This window comes from Phascolarctos cinereus, unplaced genomic scaffold (assembly GCF_003287225.1).
Source record: "Phascolarctos cinereus isolate Bilbo 61053 unplaced genomic scaffold, phaCin_HiC Scaffold_2;HRSCAF=192, whole genome shotgun sequence".
Lineage (NCBI taxonomy): Eukaryota > Metazoa > Chordata > Mammalia > Diprotodontia > Phascolarctidae > Phascolarctos > Phascolarctos cinereus.
Window position 1 is genome coordinate 226,077,206 of NW_027555625.1, and position 4,818 is coordinate 226,082,023.

Below are 4,818 nucleotides of genomic sequence, written 5' to 3' on the forward strand. Positions count from 1 at the left end.
AGGAGAAGGAAGGATAGAGGTAAGGAGAGAAGAAAGGAGAAGAGAGAAAGAGGAGGAAGGAAGAGAAGTTTATAGAAAACAGTATGTACACCAACATCTTATGTGGTCTGGAGAAGCTATTAATATTTCAAGGATGGGCTACAGTAGGATAACAAAACATACAGCCCATGTAATGTTGAAAAGATACTACTCATGTCTTTTTCTTTTAGAAAGTCCTTGATGGGGAGCTGCCTGGGGCCATGGACAGTGCCACCATGGCCGGGGCTGCCATGGAGGGACCACTCTTAGTGCAGAGTCAGCGCTTCAGGGCCAAGAAGTGGAAGAAGAGCTGGGCAGTCTTGTATCCCTCCAGTCCCAACAGCGTGGCCGACTTGAGTTCTTTGAGCACAAAGGGTCAGGCTCTGGAAGCGGATGGGGAGGCTCTCATCGCCTAGATTGCAGAGTGATTCGCTTGTCCGATTGTGTGAGTGTGGCCCCTGTGGCCTTGGACAGGCCCCTAGGACCTGGCACATCAGTCTTCCGACCGGACACTGCTCAGGGCTCCCACCTCCTGGCAGCTGAGGGTCCTGCCAGTGTCGCCTGGGTGCAAATACTCTGCCAGACTGCTTTTCCGAAAGGCTGCTGGTCTCTGGCTCCAGGAGAAAGCTCCTCTGGGCCCTCTTCAATGGATATGCAGGAGAACTCCCTGTGTAGCCTCCATGGGCAAGGTCCGAGTTCTGGATGACCATCCAGAAAACAGAGGCATCTGAGCATTGTAGATTGCAGGGACACTACCTGCTCAGGGTGGAGGCCGATGATCTGAGTCTCCTGGTGCTGGGGAGGGGCAGGGTCAGAAGAAGGAGCTCCTGCTGTCCTGGCCCTCCACTCTTCTCCGTTGATATGGCCAGGGTCAGGCCATGTTCTTCTTCGAGGCTGGATGGAGGTGTCCCTCAGGCCCTGGAACCTTCCCTTTCCAGACCTCACACGGGAATGACATCTCTCAGGCTGTGGAGGTTGCCATCCAGAGGCAAAAGGCTCAAGCTGGTATTATTGCTGGAGCTGGCCCAAGCCTGGATCAGCAGTGCACTGGTTCATCAGAGATGGGGATGGCAAGGGGCTGCCTTCCACGGCCTTGAAGATCCCCACAAGGATGGCCCTGCCCTCTACTCAGAGACCCTGGATGCCCTTCAGTCACTGCCTGACTCCTCCCCAGACCCCCTGTACTCTGATCCTGTGGACAGTTCAGGCGAGACGACAGGACCTGGGGCTGGTGTAGGCTGCCCCCTCTACTGGGGCTTGTTTGAACAGGTGCAGCAAAAGCTTAAAGATACAAAACTGGGAGAAGCCAAGAAGGAGCCCATTTATGATAAGCCTGAAGGCCAGAGCCCAGCCCCACCTCCAGGCCTTTATGACAAGCTCCAGGAGCCCAGGGATGCCTGGTGCCAGCGAGCTTGGGTGCAAGATGAGGGCTATGAGCTCCCCTATAATCCTGCCACAGACGACCATGCTGTGCCCCCTCCAAGGAACCTTAAGCCCATTCCATCCCCCAAACCCTAAATGCTCCCCAGTTCTAACAGCCCCAGCAGCCTCAGACTCCTGGTGTACAGCCAGGTACAGAAGGGTGCTGCTGCCAAGGGCTGGGGCCAGGGTATACCTGAAGAGGATCTCAAACCAGGACTGGGATGAGATCAGAAGGACCAATGTAAAGACCTGGATGGGGCTCGAAAGGCCTAAATGGGTGCGAAGAGGACATCTGTATGAACTGGGGAGATGGGTGATCCCTTGGGAGAGGGGACACCTATTTGGGACTAGGTGGTTTCAGCAAATCAAGGTCCGGGCCTCAGGATTCCAGGGCATTAGGAAAGAACCAGACCTTGTGACCAAGTAACAGGTCTTGGGTCTAAGGGACAAGACCTGCAACAGGTCAGGGTCCAGGGAAAGGAGTCCTATGTTGAGGCCGAACCCTGGCCAGAACAGGGGACTTTGGGCAACCATGCTGTGACTCCTGACTAGTTGTTGGGTGTGTATGGGGGGTGGTCTAGAAGGAGTATGATTTCCCACCCTGAGCTGCTCTATGCCATGGACACTCAAACTCATTAAAATCATTTGGGGTCAAAGAAAAGAAAAAAAAAAGTCCTTGATGGTCCCAGGCTCCAGTTTGACTGTTTCTAGAGATCCAGTCAATCTCAGATTGGTTATGATTCAAGGAAGCCAGGTGTCATACAAGGTTAGTGATCAAATGGCTTCCTTGGACTGTTGTGGAACTGTGTTTGAATAGTTCTCCTAGTCAATAAGTTAACAGGCTTTTATTAAGTGCCTACTATGTGACAGTCACTGTGCTAAGTGCTGGGGATAAAAAGAAAGGAAAAAACAGTGTCTGTTCTCAAGGAGCTGACATTCCGATTCGGGGAGGAGGGGTTTCCCAGGAGGCTCTCAACTGGTCCTGTAAACACTGAGGTTTATTCATTGGTTGACATAGTTGATACTGTGCTTATAAGATACCATTATTAACATTAGTCAGCTGAGTGAAATCCTGACCTATTAAGTACAGAGCAATTGGTGGGCGGTGGAGTGGTTGTGGTAGCCGTGATGGAATAAAATGTCTGGGTGGAATTCCCCCATTGGCCATGGCTAGGAAAGCCGATTCTCAGGAACTCTAGCCTGTGATCTGTACTCAGAAAAGAGAACATGTTGAAAAGGCAGCAGGAGGCCAGGAATTGGAGGTCTAGGAATCTTGCCTCTTAGGCTTATATGTCACAATTTTCCAATCCTGAGGAAGAAGGAAAAGAGGTAAACTCCTCCATCTCGCTACACACCACCTTAAAAGTTCAAGGCAGTAAAAATGAGGTAAAAAAACCCAATCCTCAGCCTTATTTTATATGGGGTAGGGATCCGATAGGGAGTAGATAGATAATTTCAATGGAATAGGGAACTAACTAGAGAGGAAACTCCCTCTGTGGAGGCAGATTGGTACCTTCTCTAGTCTTAGAGCTTTGAGAGGTTAAGTGACTTGCCCATGCTCACACAGCCAGCATTTATCAGAGGTAGAACTCGGCCACAAATCTTTCTGGCTTTAAGGCTGCCTCTCTAGCCACCTGGCCATGCTGCCTTCTTGATTTGCTATACTATCATGGGTGAAGGGCTACTCTTCTGACAAAAGTCTGTCCCCAGTGACTGACTCTTAAGCCCCAGGCATCAGAAATCAATCAGAGAACATCTTTGTGTTCTTTCAACAAGATGTGAAGATGTTTGTCTGCGTCTAGGGGAGTCATTCTTGACATAAATGTCTGTGTCTTCTAGTTTTATCCAGCCAACTCATCAAATTACTTTTACTTCCTTCCTTTCAAGTTTGCTTTAAGTAAAGTCTTTACGTTCTCGTCTCCACGCTTACTCCTGTTTCCCTACGATCACCAGGGCCTTGCTTATGGCCCAAGTTTTCTTCTGTCACAGCTTTGGCCTTTCTCACGGCCTCTGCCAAAGCTGACCATCTTCACATTGAATTTTCCCCCAGCTTCAGTTTTATGGAAACCATATTATTTTGGTTCTTCTCATCCTTCTTGATTACTGCTGACTCCTTGTCTCCTCCCCATAGGTTCATAAGCTTAGAGCTCAAAGGAATCCTAAAGGTCACCGAGCCCAATTCCTTCTTCTTTTTTTTTTAGGCAATTGGGGTGAAGTGACTTGCCCAGGGTCACACAGCTAGTAAGTGTCAAGTGTTTGGTCTGAGGCCGGATTTGAACTCAGGTCCTCCTGACTTCGGGGCCGGTGCTCTATCCACTGTGCCATCTAGCAGCCCCTCTTCATTTTTTGAATGAAGAAACTGAGGTCTAGACACAAAGTAATTTGTACAAGCTCTCACAGGGAGGGGCAGAGGCAGGACATGTACCCATGTTAGATAGAAAGGTGCTGTAGTGGATTATGCTAGACTTGGAGTCAAGAAGACCTGAGTTAAAATCCTGCCTTAGGCACATATTAGCCATGTGACCCTGGAAAAGTCACTTTACTTTTGTCAGCCTTGGTTTCCTCATTTTGTAATAGGGATTTTATTAGGTATAGCACCTACCTCACAGGGTTATTTTGAAGATCAAATAAGCACTTCATAGACCTTAAAGAACTATATATTACTAGCTATTATGATGTCTTCTATTATCAAATTCAGCCTTATCTTTACACTCCCACAATGTGTCCATAATAATAGCTAGTATTTATATAGCACTATACATATGTTATATCCTTTGATTCTTACAACAAGCCTGTGAGGTATGTGCTATTATCATCCTCATCTTACAGATGAAGATGCTAAGGCTGGGAGATGATAAGTGAATTGTCCAGGATCCCACAGCTAATAAGTAAAGGCAGGATTTGAACTCAGATCTTCTCAAGCCCAAGTCCAGTGTTCTATCCACTATGTCATCTAGCTGCCTCTCCTCTCTCCTTTCCACTCTTATTACTCCCTCTCTCCCTTCCTTTTTCCTTCCCTGAATCTTAGGTCTTTTGCTCTGGTTCCAATGGGAAGTTCATCTGCTCACGTGACTTATATTTTCTTGTAATCTTCATGAAATACTTTCTGAGCAACAAGTACATTAAGTGTAATGAATTTCCAGACATGGTTCTTACCCGTGAGGAGGAGAAAAGACATAACATAACAAGAGCAAACAATGTCAGTGCTTTAAAGGATACGTACATACACACATTATCTAACTTGATTCTCACGACAACTCTGTGAGGTAGATATTATTATCCTTATTTTATAGATAAAGAAACTGAGGCTCATAGAAGTTAAGTTACTTGTCCATGGTCATATTGTTAGTAAATCTGAGAAGATTTGAGCTAAGATCT

General features: G+C 47.4%; 1 pseudogene; it reads left to right on the forward strand.

Annotated features, from left to right (window-relative positions):
- The first annotated feature begins 239 nt into the window (after window positions 1-239).
- LOC110206408 (docking protein 1 pseudogene) lies at window positions 240-1,692 on the forward strand (annotated as a pseudogene).
- The last annotated feature ends 3,126 nt before the right edge of the window (window positions 1,693-4,818 follow it).